The sequence below is a fragment of the Cygnus olor genome, chromosome 4 (assembly GCF_009769625.2).
Source record: "Cygnus olor isolate bCygOlo1 chromosome 4, bCygOlo1.pri.v2, whole genome shotgun sequence".
Taxonomy (NCBI): domain Eukaryota; kingdom Metazoa; phylum Chordata; class Aves; order Anseriformes; family Anatidae; genus Cygnus; species Cygnus olor.
In genome coordinates this window covers 38,748,304-38,769,958 of record NC_049172.1, presented here as the reverse complement: position 1 = coordinate 38,769,958, position 21,655 = coordinate 38,748,304, and the positions used below count along the sequence as shown (strand labels likewise).

General features: G+C 33.6%; 1 long non-coding RNA gene across 1 annotated transcript; it reads right to left on the bottom strand.

The window, feature by feature from the left end:
• Positions 1 to 2,911: 2,911 nt before the first annotated feature.
• On the bottom strand, positions 2,912 to 20,639 carry LOC121069265. The gene is made up of 3 exons (XR_005819368.1): positions 20,540 to 20,639; positions 9,120 to 9,176; positions 2,912 to 2,968 (listed from the first exon to the last, which is right to left on the bottom strand). It is a non-coding gene; the product is annotated as an uncharacterized LOC121069265 (long non-coding RNA).
• Positions 20,640 to 21,655: the final 1,016 nt, after the last annotated feature.

The following is a 21,655-nucleotide window of genomic DNA, read 5'->3' as shown; positions in this document are numbered from 1 at the left end:
CAGGGCAATCCCGAACATGAACACAGGCAAGGTGATGACTGGATAGAGAGCAACGCTGTGTAGAAGGAACTGGAGGTATTGGTGGATGAAAAGATCAACATGAACTGGCAACATGCATTTGCAGCCCAGAAAGTCAATTGTATAGTGGACTGCATCAAAAGAAGTGTAGCTAGCAGGGTGAGGGACATTATTCTCCTCTTCTACTTCACTCTCGTGAGACCCCACCTGGAGTACTGCGTTCAGCTCTGGGGCCCCAAACATAGGAAAGACATAGACCTGTTGGAGTGGGTCCAGAGGAGGGACACAATTGGAGGGCTTAAGCATCTCTCCTGTGAAGAAAGGCTGAGAAAAAGGTGTTTGTTTAGCCTAGAGAAGAGAAGACTCCAGGGAGACCTTATAGAAGCCTTCTAGTATTTAAAGAGAGACTCTTTATTGGGGAGTGCAGTGACAGAACAAGAGGTAACAGTTTTAAACTAAAAAATGATAGGCTTAGACTGGATATACGGAAGAAATTCTTTACTTCAGAAGCAGCAAAGACAAGAAAAGTGTCCCAAGTGGTTTACAACTAAATCTTCAGCATCATCTCACAGCTGAAAAGTATTGCTAACTTTTCACAGGTGATGTAAAATTTAATGTTTTGAGTTCTAACGTGATGGTAAACCAGGGTAAGAAATAAAATATGAGCTGTAGTTTGCTAGTGCCATAAGTATGATATTATTAAAATAGTTCGTTTTCTACATAATAGGGTTAATGTGAAGAATTTAGTTATGAGAAGGGAAAACAAAACAGTGGGGAAAAAAAGTTTATTAAAATACGTTGAACATTATCTTTACTGATTGTACACTTGAGGTAGAGAGGGTTGCAGATCATTATGCAACCTTCAGGTTATTTTTCCTTTCTCCCCTCCCCCTCCACCCCCCCTTCAAAAACACTAAAAATTGATCTTTTACAATAATTTAGGAGCCTAAATATATAAAATAAAAAGTCCACCTTGAAAAATCAGTGTCTCAAGATATCTTGTTCTTCTTTAAAAGTTGTCTCTGTTTTGTTCTTAACTAATAATGGAAACAAAAATCAAAGGTTCTAAAAGAAATACCGCCAATAATAATTATTAGGTGACTAAGTCTAGATTACAAACTTTTACCAAACCTGCACGTAGCATTTGCTTTTCTGCAAGTATACGTTGCTCTATGTCCTTGCAATTATATGTAGAGCTTTGTATATGTGATCTGTAACAGTGGAACATAAAATCTTCCCGAAAGTGTTTAATCAAACTAGCTCACTTTAGGACAATAATGACCTAAAATGAAGAACATTTTTAGACAGCAAATGCCAAATGTCACAAAAAGAAACAGTGAAGAATCTATGTACATTTTACTTCCACTTCTTGTGGAAGTATGGCAGCATAATTTACAACACTTACACCTTCAAAATGCATCCTGCATTGCCATTGTCTGTATGATAAGACTTTGCTTATCAGAATTGCAATGCTTTTGTATGTTTCATGCTCTTTACTATTATGCTAATGTAAACACTAGGATAGAAAATCAAATTAAGCAATGATATACTGAGCTTATTTCCAACTTTTTAAGGTGATAGCAATCTTCTAAAATTCATGCTTTACTTGAGACTTTATTGGAATAATAAAAAAATTAATAAGCATTTAAATAAGGAGGCTTTATAAAAATTTAGAAAATAATATTGGAAAGATGTCAGGCAACAACACAGTATTTTCACTGTGATAGCACTAACTGAAAATTCTGTTACCTCAAAAATATATTTAAACTATTCCTATATTGTCACCCATTGTAATACACTCTATTTAAATCTACAGAGAAATATGGTGGGCAAACATTAAATCATTATTTTCCATCCTATTTGTTTCACTTCTTTTTACATCTGAACTCTTCCTTACAGGTCCGCTGTTTTTCTGTACTGATTTATTGAGTCACAAGTGACAGCATTGTCCAGGTTACAGCTGAAGTAGCACAAACAGCTATAAATCCATGAGGTAGCCAGAAGATAAAACATGCAAGGAAGCAACAGTCTGAGGCCCCTTCTGGACAACTTGCCTAAAGACTGAAACATTAAATCCAAGATAAAGTTTATGGGTCTAGCTTATTTGTTCTTCTGCCTTTAAGAATTATTAAGCCTTGTCTATGGAAAAAAAGATTTTAGCAAATAATGCCAATAGTTGTATTATAATCAAAGTCATATAAAAAAGAATATGCAAGTCAAATACACTTTTGACAGTATATGACATTAACTTGACCAAAGTATTTAAGAGTGCATATACTTCCCCCCTTGTAAAAAAAAAAAAAAAAAAAACACTAAAAATCTAAATTCACAATTTTCTACTAGAAAATAAAAATTGAAATGCACTAAAAATGTTCTTTCATCTTAAAGCAATTTGTAAAAGTATTTTTAGTGACAATCACAATGGAGCAATCAGTACATACTGTTGGAGGTATATCCTTTCTTTCCATTCTCAGATAGTTCTCAGAAATTTAACTTTGCACTATAAGGCACTTGTTCTGAGAAAACAAGATATCACCAAATAGCATTATCATTTGTGATTATTTTCCCCAGAAATCACTGTAGAGGATTATAATGTTCAAAACTTGACTTATCATAATGATACATCAACTATCCAGATCATCATATGTATTGGTGATAGACCAAAAAAAACAAACAAGCAAGCAAGCAAGCAAAGACAAAGCAAATGAATTGTTTTTTTGTTTGTTTGTTTTTTTTTTCTTACAAGTAGACACTGACAGAGTCAGGAGGTTTGCAGCATTACTGTCCCTGTAATTCTGTTCTCAATTGGCAGAGAATTTCATATATCTGTAACAGGTACTTTAATGCTAATTCAAATGTTAAAATAAGTAACAAAACAAATTTAGTTATAAATTACCTCCAACATTGGATGATGACAGAAGAAAGGAGCAGAATCTAGACTGCATGCAATCTAAAATAAGAGAAAACTGAATTAGTTAAATATTTTATCATGTTAGTTGAAAGCCTAAGACAGTTATTTATAAGTCCTGTTTCTTATTCCTGTCATTTACAGTAATGTCTGGGAAAATGCAGAAAAAAGAAAAAAAAAAAAAGTGTGGTGGTTGTTTGTTTGTTTTTTGTTTTGGTACAGTTTAAATCCCTAAAACCTCAGCAGTAGTTGCCTCTGAGTTTTGGCTGTGTTTGAAAATCAGATAATTTGACAGACAAATTATTTGTATTTTCTGCAGTTTTGGAAGAAAGATTAAGATCACTGGTGTGCCTTACAGATAGAGTGAGAAAAGAAGCAGTTTAGGGAGGACGCATGACATGGTCACTGTATGCAATCCATTCCACCTGTACTCCTCAACATTCATATTGAATTAAGGACATAAAATATACATGCTTGCCTGCTCCTGCTGTTACCTGTTTATGAACCTTCTATCCATGTCTAACCCTGCTTTAAATCTACTAATAGTGTTTGCCCTGCAACCAGAAGTTTTCTACCTACTGAGAAAAAATACAATCTTTTGTCTAATTTAATTACATCACCTAGTAATTTCAGTGATTGCCCTCTAGTTTTAGTTCTGTGAAATTTGGTGAAAAACAGTTTTGCATTTACCACCTGTCTGATTTTGTAAATCTTGATAACACACTCTGTTTTCTTTTTCTCAAAATGTCTCTTAAAATGCTTTCATGAAGCCAGTCCAGAAAAGAGGGTTAAACTGGGGTACGTCTGCACAAAAATACTTACAAATTGCTTGGAATACAGACTTTTTTTTTTTTTTTTTTTAACTGAGAAGATAGTTTGGCTAATACAGTGATGTGTAGCATTCTAATGACTCTAAAACGGAAGTTAGTTTAATTAAACATTTCTGAACTCAAACCTCCTGTAATTTCAGGAAAAAAAAAAAAAAAAAGGTAAGTGATAAAGAGCAAAGAGAGTTAAAAGGATGTTTCTGTTATTTAATTTTTTTAATCAAGGCTGGACATACCTTCAGGCTCTCTGTCCTGAGTAAAAACTCCCAAACAGTTTTCTACAGCTGGAGCTTGAGTATTCTCTCACAGTCCTCTCACAGTCCTGGTTCCAGGATACAGCCTCGGTGTGGGGCTGTTTTGTATTTCATTATCCTTTCAGACTTTTAATTTTAGCTTTATATTTGATTTGCCTACTGCATTTTTCTCTGGTCTATTTTACTCTGTTTGATTTTGGCTTTCTTTTCCCTTTGATTTCATTTTTCTGCAGTGTCCCCTAAACAACCCGTAAATTATTATTTCTATTTTTTCATATCAGAATGCATTTTAAATTTATCAGAATGAATATTGAGCATTTTTAAATAATAATAATAAAAATACTAGTGAATGAGAAGCTGATGACAACTCTATGAGTATCTGTTTTAAGTCATTTCATTTGGATATTTGGTAGTTAGGTACATTTTCTAAAAACAAACAACAAAAAACAGGAAAACTACAGAGGACTAATATCCATGAGACCAGTTAAGACAAGATGTTTCTGAGACGTTCAGCTGGAATGGTTCAGAGTTTGCGCTTGGAAAAATAAATACGCTGTGTCTTAATGGAATTGATCCCTGTCCTTTCTGACTGTGAGGATGGGACATACTGGTCTCCTTTTGGTTATGATACACATCTGCCATGTGTATGCTTATTAAAAAGTAATCAAGACTCAAGAGAGAATCCCAACACTGCGCAATTGATAGAAATGAAAATAGAATTGAAACAAACCTAGGGACAGAAAGAAAGATCAACTTTAAAGGGCAAGGAAAGATCAATAGAAAGTTTCTTTATCCTTTCCTCCTAGCTCCTGATATGATCAGGCTGCTAGAAGATCAGTAATAAAAAGGCTGAAATCATCCCCCAGGGTTATTTTCTAGCCAAGGACTAAAATACAGATTATACAAGCCTGGCAGCTTTCAGCCTCCATTTCTTTAATATAGACAGAGAAACACCATATGTTTTGTTCTAAGATTGAACTGAACATTTTTGCTTCAGATTCATTTTTTTTCCCATCACCAATCAAAACTTAATTAATCATAAAAGCTCGAATAATTTCCCATTCAAACTGTTCCTCTAGGGCTGAGCTAGAGTTTCCACTGCTGTTTTTTTTTTTAAATTATTATTCATAACAAAAAATGTTTTGTTTTGTTTTTCCTCTAAAAGATCTACTTGAATCATAAAACATATGGAGGAATCCTATGGTAAATGATATTCAGGAGCTCTAATTTGATGATCATGACTACTCCAATCTCATAATTCATAACTCTGTGATTTATATGTTGGGACTGCTAATCAACTGCTAATCAACAAGAAAATCTATAAAACTGGATAGTTTCATATTATCTGCTACATTTGAACAGGCTCTCCTACTTCTGAATAGAAAGAATATATACTATGATGCAAAAATGGTAAATTGTCCTTATATTTTTCAAGAAATGAAAATATTAAGAAAAACAACCCTGGTTTTTCTGTTGATTATTTCATTTCCTTTTTATTATTTATTATTTATTTATTTTGTGGAACTCGCTATATCTTCTCTCATGCACTTATTAAATGTTTGATGTTGGTCCTAATAGTTTTCTTTATTTTTAATCTATGTGTCAGAATGGTGGCTGCCCAGCTATCTTATTTTCATAGTTTATTTTTATGGCTTCAGTTTACTCTACACAGACACCATTTTAAACAAGCAGCCATTTGCTGTTTTTATGGACATATATCTTTGCTGTTCTTACCAATTTGGATATTTTGCACCAAAGGCAACATAGATTATATCTAAGACACTATATTTAGGTGAAATAGCATAGCACCTGCTTTCATCCATTCAGTCTCCAATAAACTTCCATGGAAATCAGTAGCTGTAATAGCAAAGCTACAGAAGTTTATGAAACCATTTGGGAGATTCTGAAGAATTCTGGGCTAGTCATTCCAGCTACTGTTTAGTTTGAAAAGACTGAAAATTCTGTGGCCTTTTTTTTTTTTTCATGTGCAGTAATACTTACTGAATGCTTTTAGACTCATATGTCTGGAGGGAGAAGGCTTGTTTTCATTCTATTGACAAGGGTAGAGATGAGACCAACAGGCAGACACCAGACTTCCTGCAAATATTACTGAAAACCGTCTTTAAGGTAACTTCTCTGGGTGGCGGGATAGTTCAGTCTTAATGCCATTTAGCTTCTCCTTGGAACTGCCAAAAGACATGCCAATTAATGCCAGCTATGGTGATATTTCTGATATGGACACTTGTCCTTTGGGAGTTGGATTGAGTCCATTATGCTCATTTAAAAAAACGAAATATGAACAGGTGGTAGAAAGTTTTAGTCATGCCAATTTGTGTTGGTCTTTAACCAAGAACTTAATTGTCTGTTAATCTATTACCATTCACTTAAGCTATCCTTTGGGAAAAGATGTTGTTTTCATAACACAAATTGCTACCTCAATAGTAAAGAAGTATCATATAAGAAGGTGGAAAATATTTTCCCTAAATTTTAGGGAAAAAATGTTGTTTAGATATTTTCTAGCAATAAGACTATCAGCTATATATTACGTATAGCAAAAAATAAATAAATAAATTATCCTTTATACTTTGTCAATATTGATATTTTAGTTTTGCCTAATCACATTTATATATATTTTATGAAACTTAAATCTCATAATTCGTATTTATTTCACTTTTATTCAAATTTCTCATTTGTTTAGGGAGTGAGTTATCCTGGAATTGTATTATTTTGTGCTGAGAATGCAAATTTATAACATGTATTTTGATGTTGCAAATGACTGTCATTAAATAAAAGTAGCCATGCCATAACATAAAGAAAGTATGACACCATGAAGTATTTAAAAAGAAGAAAAAGAAATAAAGGTACTGTTTTATAAAAGCAATTTCACCTAAATGATTGTTATTTCTTTTATATCTAAATATCATCGTTTGTTTGTCACTTTTAATGTTTGCATTTACTGTGTCTTCAATAAAGCCTTTTTTAGGTTTGTTATGTTAAGTAGAATAAAGAAGAAATTCATTTGGCATTTTTAAGAGGAAGAGATGATATCAACAGAAATAAAAATGATAATAAGTACAGTATAGCACAAGTTATTGCATCGGCTTTATCAATAAAATAGAATGCTTTTATTTGTGGTCATCATTTTACTTTATTAAATCTACATCCATGATCTATTGAATCATTGGAATGCTCATGCATATTTTAGATACTTAAAAATGAAATTTGACTTCACTAAGTCTCAAGCAATCTTCCACATTGATAACATAACCACAACCTAATCGCTTGCAAGTCACTTAAACAAGGAGAGTGAAAAAATGTAAGGACTATTTGGAAGCTTTCCTGGCTTAAGCACCTAATATGGAGCAAAGGTATATTTCTGAGAACAGTAAATATTAGTTACTGTAATAGGAAAGTAAATGAGTGCTACGATTTATCTTCTCAACAATAGTTCCAGACTGGAGGTGAGGAAGACAGATATCAAAGAAATACCATATTTTCATATTCTACCTTAAAACCATAGCAGTACGTGAAATACTTTATAAAAAATCTTGATGATAAGCTACAACACCGAAACTATCTAGGTAACATTTATAGACTACTCAGCATTAAGTTAATTTGTTCAAATTTCCCTGCCATTGGTATGAAATCCTATGGATATGATATGATACAACACTACTACAATTGTAAAGTGATCAGTGCAGGGTATTTTAATATCATACAAAAATGTCTTTAGGAACACCAATAGTGAGGCAGTACTTTGCTAGAATAATAAAGTAAGAATTGTTACCTGGGATACAAGATTCACTCATAAATAACCTCTATATATGTAGCAATATGTTAAATGCATGTTCTCATGTTCTTCCTTTTTTATTTTGAAAGATTAGACTTGTTTGCTTGTTTTGCTGGTGTTGTTTTCAAAATTAACACTAAAGCACTGCACATTATTTTTAAACATGAACAATAAGTTCATGAAGTTTGTTCGTAGTGGCTAGCAGTAGCTTCAGAATAGGAATACTGGCTTCAGAATAGGAAGATACATGTTAGAGTACTTATTCCAGAATCACAGAATAGTTTTGGGTTGGAAAGGACCTTAAAGATCATATAATTCCAAATGCCTGCCATGGGGTATGCCATCTATAATACCCCTCTTTAAAGTTTCTTTAGAGTACAAGTTCTCTGCTATCATGTGATTACCTGAAAGCTTAAAAAATAATAATAAAAAAAATCAAATAAGTAAAATTTATGTTCCTACTCATAAGTACCTGTGATTTTTCATAAATATCCATGATTTTCATTTGAAGCATTCATTTTCCTAATCTATTTTTCTGCCTCTTCCATTTCCTCCTTTTCCTCTTCCTTACCAAGCACTTCAAAAATTGTAAACAAACTACCAATGTATTCAGTCTCTACTCTGGCATTTTGTTGTATACATAATAGGCATTGTAGATTTTGAAATGCTGATTCAGATTCTGAGAGCTGATTATTTTTCCTGTCTTCTGATTCTTTTGATTTTAACTGTGCTACTGAAAAGAAATATGGACAAGCAGACTTGGGTCTCTCTGCTGTGTAAAGTGCTTTCCCAATTTCATCAGACTGGGATATCTCCAAACTATATAGAGATGCCCCTGTCTGGTAAGGTCTCACCACTCTTATGTTAATGTTCAGGTAACTGAGATAATGAAAGGATACCGATAATCAAATTCCATATCATAGTACATGCATTAAAGTTGACAGGTGTAGGATCTGTGGATTCTTAACTTTGATGTTCCTAATCTTACTGGTTCTACATCTCAAACTTAATGTTGCATTGATATAAAGGTCTATAACTCTTCTCCATCCCTAAATAATAGAGCTTTGTTTGTTTAGGAAAACAAACAACAACAACAAAAACAGAAACAGAGCAAAACAATATATATTTTTTCATTTTTGCATTTTCATTCAGATCTTATTCCAGCCTTTTTTTATTGCTAAGAATATAAGAGACACATATACAGATATGAATACCTTGTGCTAAGAAGCTAAGTGTTTGCAAATAAAGTAACAAAATACAGGTCAGAGTAGAACATCTGTTAACTTTAGATTAAATAAATACTGGGATATAGTTTTACGCACCATCTCGTAGTGTCTCTTTCCAAGTATATGTAATTTCTTCTAGAAAACTGGAATTCCCTTTAGGAGGAAGAACAATAGGGTTCCTCAGTCCTCACCCTTGAAAAGTCTGTGCAGCCACAGTTATGAAGTTTCTATGAATATAGGCTTCCACAGTTTTGAAGCTTCTATGAATATAGGCTTCCACAGAATCAGAAAACATTGAATCCCTAGTTCTGAAGTTGAATTAAACCCATCAGGTATAAATTCTTCCTGCTACTTTACAGCAAAGATGTCTAATTTCTATTCTTTTACTTTCAGGATTTTATCAGTTTTCTTAAATCATTAGAACTTTCTACTACCAGAACTCTTTCAGAAGGAACAAAATTTGATAAACAATAATGGGAAAATCTAAGTATCTTACCTGTTGTACATTTGCTCATTTCACACTAAGTACACACTTTTTTATGAACCATATGGTGATTAAGATTATAAATCTAGAATTTAGGTAATCTTTTCCTTCGGTTTGTAGACTTTTTATTATTGTAGGCTTATTGGATGTAAACAAACAGAAAAATCACCACTTCTTTTATAAATAAGCTGCTTGTACTCAGACTAACTAGTGTTGAACAAGATTCTGTTACTTACGGAGGTAGTTCCAAATAGTTCCAATCTCGAATACATATTTCATCCAGTATACTGTTTTGAACTTAATCCCTAAACAAAACTAGGATGAAAAAATCTAATTGAAAAAAAAAGTAGGACAGAGCAGGAAAGGTTTTTTGTTCTGAGAGCTCACTCATCATAAGTAAAAAGGTAAGCAGTGTGACAGCCTTGCAGGTTAACAAAGTTAATGCCCTTTTTTCATAAACATTCTTTTTCACATTTCAGGCACATTAAGTCAAATTTTGCCCTCACATGCATCACTGAGCACCACAGGATACATCCTTATTCTTCCAAGGGCAAAATTTGTCCTTTTGGAACTTTATTTAAGACCTTATTCATATTTACTTCAATTTCTTTAAGACAGACCAGTTCATTTATTTCTGAACACTTTTTTTCCCTATTTTTTTCCCTATTATTAATTACACAGTTAGTTTATTGTAATCCCTTAAATTTGGATTCTTATCAGTTTTATCAAAGATCTACAATTAACAGCTCTTATTTAGCAACAAGAGTGCAAATATATATACTTCCATGTCTTCTAAATGATTTTTTTTAAATCTCATTTCTTCCCCTGAAGAATCTTTTCATATGAAAAACTTACCTTGTTTCCAGTTCTTGAATGATTCCTCATGTTGCTATTTTGAAAGGACCATTTAATCAAAGTATATAAATGTCTTTTTGATCATATGAAGCAAGCTGTTTCCAGATAGAAAAGCTTAGAAATTATTTTCTTTCAACTGAAAGTGATTCTTAAAGGCATTTTAATGGCGAAAGTGTAATAAATACCAAACTTACACGTTTCTAAACAGTGATGTTTATTCCCTTTCGAACAATAGAATAGCAAAATCTATATTTAAAACATAACCAATATTTCTATATTTATATGTCTTGGCACGTGTTTGCTACAGGGAGCTTTGCTAAAACAAATCAAATCACTGATGCTTAGATTTAACATTTAACAAATGGAATATTAATGTTAATATTAAAAGACATCATTTTCTGTTTGTAGGTTATGAAGTTTTACATTAAATAATTTAATTTTTGATAAAAGTATGCCAATGTTTGCACAACAAAATGCTATTATTTGCTCCCCATAACTTGGTTTTGAAAAATAAACAAAACTATTAAATAAATACACCGACATATATTTTCAAAACCTGTGATGTGATTTATTTTGTTTAGCTAGATGTCTCATTTCTAGTTATGTCTGAATAAATTGCAGATTTTTTTCCAGTAAGGCTCCACTCATCACTGAACGCCAATCACTATATCTCTACTAATGACTGAGATAGGCACTGAAGGTTCACTTCGTAACACCACGATACTTTAGGTTAGACTGAATCTGCTAATTTGACCTTTAAGAGCAATTTACTAAAAGCAGTTTAGCTTAAAATATCTGTGCTGTTCTCCAACTGTTCCATACAGACATCATGTTGTATACATGCTCAATGTCAGGTGTTCATCAAAACAGCTAAAGACTAGTAAATAAGAAAGAAAAGTTGTTTCATGTTTTTATAAGATCTATTCCAATCTTGTGGTAAATAGTTGTCTATTATGCTACATGAAACATGCTTTTGGTAAATAATTCAAATAGGAGGAAAAAAATCATTTATTTCATTATTTTCATAGCTTTCTAGGAAAAAAAATAAAGAAAAAAAATTAATTCCTTGCAAAGGTGTATATTTTCCATGAATAAAAAAAATAAAAGTAGAAAAAGACATAAAAGTGTTTTACCAGCTCATTAAACATTTTGTGAGCATCAAATACTGCAAACTGTATTCACTGGCATAATGCAAAAAAACATTTTTGGACAAAGCAACTTCATGCTACTACTCTCTTTTGTCCTATTGCTGGTCACCAGAGAGAAGAGATCAATGGCTCTCCCTCTACTCCCTCATGAGGAAGCTGTAGGCCACAAAGAGGTCACCCTTTAGCCTTCTCTTCTCTAGGCTGGACAAACCAAGTGACTTCATCTGCCCCACATACATCTTTCCCTCTAGACCCTTCACCATCTTTGTTGCCCTCCATCAGCCACCCTCAAACAGTTTTATGTCTTTATATTGTGACGTCTAAACCTGCACACAGTACTTGAGGTGAAGCTGTACCAATACCGGAGAGAGGGACCATCACTTCCCTTGAGCAGCCAGCAATGCCACACTTGATGCATCCAGAATACAGTTGGCCCTTTTGGCTGCCAAGTCAGACTCATATTAAACTTCCGTTGACCTGAACCCCAGATCCCTTTCTGAAGGGCTGCTCTCCAGCCTCTCACCCCCCAGTCTGTACGTATATCCAGGATTGCCCTGTCCCAGGTGCAGAATTCAGCACTTGCTCTTGTTAGACTTCAAGTTAACAGCTCCTCCTACTTTAGAATCATCTGCAAACTTCCTTAGTGTCCATTCATATTCTGCATCCAGATCATTTATAAAAACATTAGAGAGAACAGGCCCTAAAATGAAGCCCTGGGGAACTGCATTAGTGACTAGAGCCTCCAGTCTGATTTAACCCCTATTACTATAAACCTTTGAGCCTGATCTGTCAGCCAATTGTTCACCCGTTGTATTATGTTTTTTTTCTAATTGTATACTGGACTTTTTGTCCAGAAGCATACAGTGAGAAACAGTATCAAAAGCTTTGCTGAAATCCAAGAAGTTTACATCAACCAGCTTCCCTTGGTCAACTAGGTGGGTAACCTTGCCATAGTAGGAAATTAAGTTACTTAAACAGTGAATCTGTATTGGCTGTGACCGATGACTGGAGAAACTGAGCACACAAAATGACTGTGAACTGGTAGAAATCATTTGGGGAATTGGGGAATAGAAATCATTTGGACTAGCGCTGAAGTCATGTTCTGGTCTGATAGTCCTACTAAAAACAGCAGTCAGACATCATGAAAATATATTATCTCTGCTGTGTCTTTATGGAGTATAAAGTAAAACTTTTAGGTTGCCACAAGTCTGCAAGACAATAGTGTGATTGTTAACACATTTTCTCAATTTTAGTCAGAAAATGGCAGAATATTAACTAGTTTTATTAATAGTAACTAAGTTGTGAGGAGTTAGCTCTCCCATAGTACCTGTCTTCCAAGAATTGTTTCTAAAAGCTACAATCTTTGTGGGGAAAAAAAAAACTAAGTAAATTAGTAAAATAAATAAATAAAAGAACTTTCTAACGGGTTCTTTTGGAGTTCTCTGTATAATGCATTTGATAAGGATGGGAAAGGGCAAATATTAAAGCAAAACATTTGTTAAGCTTGGCAGTAGAAAAATAGAGTTCTTCCATAGACCTTATACAACAGTGAGAAGAAATATCTATTTTGTTTCTGTTTTGATTTTTTTTCAAATAGTACCAAATACTCTATCAGAAATAATGCAAATATTGTATTAGACACATACAGTAACAGCTGTATTAAGAGTTCTTACTCTTTTCAATTAGAAATATGTTTACACAGGAGCTCATTGTTGACTTGGTTCTGATCCCATGGAAGTCAGTAGTAAATCTCACCACTGTTAAATCAACAGAAATTGTTTGAAAGCCTACCGTTAATTAATATATTATTATTCCATAGCAAGCCTTCAAGACATAAATGTTGACTCTGCTGAGATAACAGTCTTTATAACAGCCCAGTATTTACTGGGATCAGGAAGAAGGTTCCCTTCTTACTCTTTTCTTCTTTTTCCTATTTTCCTTCTCCCCTTTCCCTTCCCCTTCTTTTTTCCTCTTTTCCTTTCTCCCTTTCTTTTTCTCATCATGCTTACCTATTCCACTGTCAAGGCAAAAACTTGGCAATTGAATGATCTACTTGGCAATTGAATGATCTGAATGATCAAAGACACTGAAAAACATGTAGTTTTTCTCTTAGGAATCAATGTATTTCTGAGACATGCAAATGGTGAAAGATATTTTCTAAGATCATGTTTTCACAGGAAGTACTGCAGCAAGTATTAATGATATATGATCATTACACTTATTACTTTCATAACAATGTTTTATTGAAAATATCTCATGTATGTTGCTGGACTGAGTCTGTACCAATTAAAATTGTTACTTTTGTATGTTTTACAAAAGAATAAAACATTTCATTGTTCTTTTGATCAAAGAAAATATGAGTAGTCTGTGAGGCGAGAAGAAATGAATCCCACAGTGACTAATTCAGGAGATATCAGATATTCTACCTCTGTAGACAGAGAGGGAAGAAAGCTAACACCAATCAAATAACAGCAAATTCAGAGTACAGAGGGCATATAACTATTAAACACTAAGCCATGCAACTGGCACTGAATGTCAAACAAATTATTTTTGCATTACAAAATAAATGGATTATGTTTGTCTGTAAATCCTATTTGTATAACTACTAACTAAAGACAGTTCGGGATCAAAACAACTAGGTCAGAATGACAGAAAAACTATTTAAGGATAACAGTTTTTCATTTGAAACACTTCTCAAAGGGCAACATCTGCTTATTAATTTAGAGGTCAAATATTAAACAAGTTATTAAAAACTAGTGACTGATGAGCTAAAATATCATAGAAAAGAAACTCTTCTCAGAGTTTTCTGTGGCAGGCAATTGACACATTGGTGTCGTGATCTGTCTCTCATGTGAGTTGAAATTTACAACCCTGCTTTGCTCAGCTGATGTTTTAATTACAGGTTTCAGGCATGCAGATATTTTTGTGCAGTCACAGAGAAAAAACATCCATGATATCACAGAAACACAGAAGTATGGCTGGAACTTATCTGGAGGCTGACTTAGTTCACCCCCCTGCACTGAAACAAGGCTAGAAAGACTCAGAAGACCCCTGACAGATGTATACTTCTTAACACTTCTTTTAATAGAGAGATGTCACAGACTCCTTAAGGAATTTATTTCCTTTTGCTTAATTATGCTTTTATATATATATATATATTTATATATATATATATATAATTTTTTCTCTTATATGTAACAAAACTCATCTTCCCTACAAATCAAGCCAAATCAAAGGCTTTCCTAGGCCTTGTGGAACCAAAAGCAAACATTTGCATATAAGAAAATTTGTCCCCTCTTCTTTCTCTTCTGAAGTATTCTAAGTTTCCTAAAAAGCGCATCTTTTCTGAGCCTGTAGTGAGTTTTGCTGTGTGTTAGACAGCTGCCTGCAACACCAATAATGTTTTCTCTTCACCTACCAAAGAGAAATACTTATCTTGGTCTCACCAATGTCCTTATACAATCTAACACAGAGGGAGGTGAACCTTTCCAGAAGAAAAGTAAGACTACCTAAAGACATTGTATGTTTATCTTCCTTGTCTATCTCGTTCTTAAAAGTGAGATGCCCAAAATATAAACAGTATTTCATCCTGATTGTTGAAAGCACAAAACCAGTTGTAACTGAAGTAGGGCAATATGCAATTAACTAACAAAAATCCTGAACAGAATAATATCCAGAAAAGGTATCTAGAGTAATTAACTTAAAAATTAAATTTTCCCACTTTGCCTACAACAGGTAATCACGCCAGAGGTATTCTTTTCCAATTTTTCATTTTCATCTTAATTTGAAATAACCTATTTACATTATGCTTCTCCAGTTAGCTATGAAGAAAGCTACGCAAAAAAATTCTACTAAAGTCAGAATATAACATATCTAGTATTCCTGCTTTATCCAGTCTGCCAGTGTTTTCATTTAAGAAGAAATTTAGACTTGCTCATTCTGGAAAAATCCATGTTACCTGTCCTAATCACTTTATTATCTCCTAGATGCTTATAAATCTATTCATATTTTTTTTCCAAATAACTCTCAGTGTATCCCAGCTAGACTGAATGGTCTTTATTTCCCAAGAAATATCTTTTTCTTCCTTAAAGGTAAGTTCCTGTGTTTGCTCTTTAAGTCTCCAGGGACTTAAAGGACAGCCTCCATTAATTCAAGAGGATAATTGCTAATATTCAGAGACTTCTTAGGCTACTTCCTTAAATACACTGCAGTGAATTTCATTGGGAACTGAGTACTTTAATTCATCCAGTGTGTGGAGTGTTCTCTTGACTGCCTTTCAGCACTCCACCTTGTCTCCTGTTAACTATTCTCGTTGCTATTAATCAGTAAAACTACATGACCCTTTGCCTTCCTCTAATTTTACTTCTTGTGTATCTAGTAGAACTCTGTTTTTTTTATATATCTTTTGGTATTTTCATTTTATACTGCTTCTTAGATTTTTTCTGGTTATCCCCACATGGTTATGCTAACCTTAATTTTTAAGTTTGATCATAATTTTTTGGTTCTCCTTTTACATGACTCCTTTGCTTTTATTTTCAGATTCTAAGAGATCTTAGTGATTGCCTTTTCTTCTTCAATAACCATCATTTCCTCTGTGCTTTCATGCTAAGTGCTCTCAGAAGCCACAGTTTTAACAGGTGAATATTATACTAATAGGTATTCAGAAATTAAATAAAATTAGGAAGTAGTTTAAGGAAAAGGGTTCTTTCCCAATTTAAATTCTCAAGGCAGTATTAAGTAATGTTAAAGTGAATTGTATCCATCCTTCTGCTCTTGCTTTTTTTTTTCCTATTTCTTAGAATTGTGAACTACATCATGTTACCATTATGCCTCTTCACTTACCTTTCAGTCTTCACATGCTCAATCTGTTCTCCCTTATCTTCGCTGTGAATATTACGTCTAAGCTGCTTTATCGAACCTCTGAGATAAGAAACTGTCCTCCACACTTCCAAGAATTTGTTCATGTCTAGTGTGTTAATATTAAAAATCCAAGAAATTAAAGCCCCTCCTTTGTTAGACCAGGACCTGTTCCTTGAATGCTTCCTGCAGTTTCTCATGCATCATGCATCACTCTTTAATGCACTGAACTGTAGCCAATGCAGGACCCCTAGTCTTTTCCTTCTCTTATCTTAACCCAGACTCTGTATTCTTCCTGAAGGTAAGGTAAGCTACCTGCCTCACTTCTCTGACAATTTATCTTAGTTTTCTAGCCAGCATTAAGGAATGTGTTTACAGAGTGTTACATAGTATAATTACAGAGCTTAAAGCTCAGAGAAGTGTTTCAGACCCTTTCCACAGTCACCCCTGTTCAGTGACCTACTGAAAAAAGGTTAAACTATTCCACCTTCAGAGAAAATTATCGTTATGCCTACATTAACAGCAACAAAATACCAGCTAGACTACAAGACTTAGGAATAGGTAATGATGGATGACAAGGAACCCCAAACTAAATTTCTCAAAATCTAACAAACATAATCAATTTAGTAATAATTAGAGTTTATTTTTGCCCTCAGTTTGGTTCCCTCAAGAATAATTAGCTATTGCATTGGAATATTCAATTTTCCAGTACAGAGGAGTTTCTGTATATGAACTGAAAACTTGATTAACTCTTGTCCCCTCCCATCTGGACCCCACTGTCATCACTCTATATGTTTACGAACCCCTATCTCTATCCTTCAGTCCTTCCACACATTCTGCTCTCTATATAGGTCATGGAGTGAATTAATTTTCATTTGTTGTACAAAAAATGTCATCTATTCAGATCTTGTCTACTAACAGCATCACCACATTTCACTCCAGATGACTTTGAACAGGGACCACCAGAAGCATTTTATTTTTTCGGACTGAGCTCAAAATCTTTATCATAGCTTACAGAGAAGTAAAAAGAAGTATTTCTCACATTATTATTATTAATGCATTTATCTGGAAGACAGATTTAATCCTCCCAAGTGATAAGAAGCTCAGTAAAGGGTCTGTCAAGTATTTTCACATGCTCTGATAAATGCCATTATGTGCATGCCAAATGAATACTATTAATATGGATGGATGATTAAAAAATTAAGAACTTATTTGTTCATCCTTCATTACCAAGAAATGAGTTTGCATTTTGATTTTTTGCATTTTGGAAAGCAGTTTGTATTGAGCTAGAAAACCACTAAAGCAAAATAAAATAAAATTCTGATCTTCGTTTGACCTAACATTTGAAAGCTTTTGATTCTTTTGGGGTTTTTAGCATTGCATTTGCCTATTTAAATTTCAATGATAAAAATCTACAGAGAGAAATAGTCCTGACTCCTACGAAAAACAGTGAGATAATACCATCAAGGCCTCCTGTATTTTTTTCAGAACAAGAGCAGTCTCAATTATAGCTTTTCCTTAATAGAAAACACACTCACCCACACACAAAGAGAAAGAAAAAGAGAGAGAGAAAAAGAAACACAGAGAGAGGAAAACAAAGAGAGAAGGGTGCGGGGAGAAAGAGAGAGAGATAGAGAAAGAAAAACATTACTGAATCTGTAGTAAAGGGTTCGAAGTCATTCCAGCAGGCGAACAAGTTTCAGACAATTAAAAAAAAAAAAAAAAAGGAGATTAGCGACTTTTCAATATGTATGTTTTGTTTTGCTTTGCTATTGTTTTATAATCTTTCTGGATGTTAGAATTCTTTACATATACTGAGAGCAATAAATGAACTTTCATGTTATGTTGTTCCCACAGCTGATACTGCAGAATATATTGCTCAAAAATCAGGAAGAATTGATTAAAAAATAGCGTAAAAAAGAGAAATTTTGGAAGTATTACAGTTTCTAACAACTGATATTGATGTAAGACCTATCAGAACAAAGTATCCTTAGATATAGATGATACAAGCATCCAGTAATACACAGTATCCCTGTGTGATTGCTTCCATGGTAGTACAGTTGTTTCCTTATCTAAGGTATATTCATCTCATCACGCTCTAAAAGATGCAAAAGCAACAGTAGTTGCTGAACAACAGTTCACCTCATGTCTGAAGCAGGTTCTTTTTCCAACAAGTTGCAATTTCAACTCAAGTGAGGTTAGTCATGAATGAACAGGGATTATCATAATGTTGATACACAACATTTGAAATAACTCCACAGTATTGCCACTTTCTCTTATGAATGGACACTAATGCTGATACCAAAGTTATTTATTACTCTACAGTTGTGGTCAACAGATAGTACTGATATCTACTGCCCAAAGTAGATAATCCGCTACAAAATCCAGTACTCTATGACCATCCAGAGTGTTATCAGGATAAGATCCTACGAATAAAAGTGGGGATGTATAATCTTTTCTTATAAGAAATATATTTTTATATATTGCCATACATATAAGCCTTTGAGCGTTCTTTAAATTAAAAAGCACTCAAGATATGGCCTTGAACAGAAAACACTGTCAAATACACAGAACAAGTTAAATAAAAGATTATTTTCTTCTCTTCTCCTGTTCTCTTCTTTTTCCAGAACATGCTAATGACTGGCATGGAGAAACACTTCCTAACTGTGTAATTTGTGTGCTGAATTTAATGGAAGTATTCAGTCAAGCAGCAGAACATACCCAAAAGTAGGAAAAAGTGTCAAATAGTATTATTTGCTCTTCCCTTTATTCTTGTTTTGGTCAAACAGCATCAAAACACTGTTAATACCAGTACTTAGAAAGGAATTATGTTAATGAGAACATCATAAATCAGAACAAATTACTTTTTAAAGAAAAGTTTTTGGAATGTAACTCCCATATAAATACCTTTTTTCAGTCATCTGTACAGATATTACAGATGTTGAACATAAGTTAATATACTCTTTATCTCCATAAAGAAAAAAAGTTTGTTGTTCTGAATTGCAAATGTGTTCCTTGTCAGACAAAGAAAGATGTCTACTTGACAGCCAAAATGACTGAAAACAGTAGTGATAGCTCAGTTATTACTAGGGGATCTCTAATTTGTTCTCTTCATAAAAGTTTAATGCTTGACTTTAATTTTATAGTTTCTAAATTCACAAGAAGACACACAGAATTTCAAAAATGATTTGCATTTACATTTCTGAGAAGAAAATAGAAACGAATCTGTTTATCTTTCATTCTTCCTACAAATAGCTTTTCTATAGGCCTTCAAAGTTAACTGAATTGTATTTTAAATATTTTAAGAACTGCATTTTATACTGCTGTGTTACTTGGCATTCTACCAAGTAAAACTGTTCTGTAATGATCAATTACTGTGTATTCCCTTAAAGAAAACTAGCATAACCTGAAAAACACAATTACATCTTTCTGCTACTTGAACTATCAAATCCATATGAAAAACAAACAAAAAACAAACAAACAAACAAACAAAAAAAACCACTGTTTTTAGAAAAGATGGTTAGAGAGAGATTTACAACAGTATTTCTTTTTAAGAAACTTTCCTTGAATTGGATGGTTCTCTACCCAAATAATCCAAGTAATCATGATTCTAAGTTCACACACGCACACATGCATTTGTTTTCAGGCAGCTAGTTTATCTCTATCTCAGCAGTAAAATATACTCTTCATGTATGCATACACTAGAAACAAAAAATTATTGAGTTTGAGTGCTAAAGAATAAACCACAAACATACTTTAAATAGGAAAGAACACCTCATCACACTTTCCTCTTAGTTGAAAAGGAACAACATATTTTTTCGTGTTATTTAAAGAAAAAGCAGAAAAGACATCTCCAGATGTAAAATGCTTCAGTTACATGTGGCTATTGAAGAGAACAACAAGGTGTCCATGATAATTTAAATTAACTTTACTTTTCACTGAAAATGATTTTTGTGACTAAAATGCCTTCTAGTATTTCTCCTTTCTGATGTACTGTGTCAGATATGAACAACATTATGACTGTGATGCTGAACAGTAGAAACTAAATTTTTTAAATAAACGTACAGTAAAATAATTGATTCAAAAAATACAAAACATTTCTGAAATAGTTCTTATTCCTAGGATGCACAAAACAAACCCCAGGATAACCAATTAAACATTATGGTACTTACCTTAAAATGAAAATATCTTCTTGCCTTGGCAGCAGCAGACTCTGGGCCACAAACAGTCCTGCAAAGTACCTGATGATGTTATGGTTAGGGCACAAAGCCCTCCAACATCTAGTATCTTCCAGTTGTAGACACAAGAACTCTTCCTTAACCAAAGGTTTCTTCAGTGTTATCATTACCCAGTTTCTCCAACAAGTAAAATAATTGACACATCAATCACTTCTTTGCTGTTCAGAGCATCTGCAATAAAGAGTATAGAACAGCATGAGGGGTAATGAAGAGTAAATATAGCATAACACTAGCTACAGTTCAAGAATCCACAAAATGCATACAAAAACAAATTAAAGAAGGTATTAACAAGGGAAAGGATGTGACTCTGACTCTTCTGAAAGTACATTGACCATAGAATCACAGAATGGTTCAGGCTCGAAGGGACCTCTGGAGGTCATCTGGTCCAACACCCTTGCTCAATCACGGACATTGAGGGCAGGTTGCCTAGGACTGTGTCCAGGTGGCTCTTGAAGATCTCCAAGGAGGGAGACTTCATAATCCCCCTGGGCTACCTGTGCCAGTGCTCCATCACCCCCACAGAAAAGAAGTGCTTCCTGAATTAAACCCAAAGTTTAATATATTTCCACCCCTCCTTTATTTCTTATTCATGGATCCAAACTGTATTGATACTCCAAATAAGTGGGATACTTGAAAAACAAGAGACCTTTTTTTTTATTATTATTTTTTTCAAGCTGAGCTCAAGTACGACCACTCGTAATGTCAGTTGCTGTAAGTTCACACTGTTGCTTGTTCTCCTTTCCCTGAAATTCATTATTTGCTTTCTCAGTTTTTCTTTTTTTTTTCTTTTCTTTTTTTTTTTTTTTTGTCACCTCATTTAGTCAGGAAAGACTGTGTTTTTTTTCGTCTTTTTCCTTTTTGACATATCTGTATGTCCATGGTCACAAAAGTAATTCCAGAAGCAATGACAAACTAACAAAATGAAACCCTGATACTGACCAGGTGCTGGTGTACCTGATGCGTCTTTCTTCCCTCGACAGCAAAGTTTAAAGTTTGAGCCTGTGAGAGAAAAAGTAACAATTTTCTAAGACTTTGATTTTTTTTTTTTTT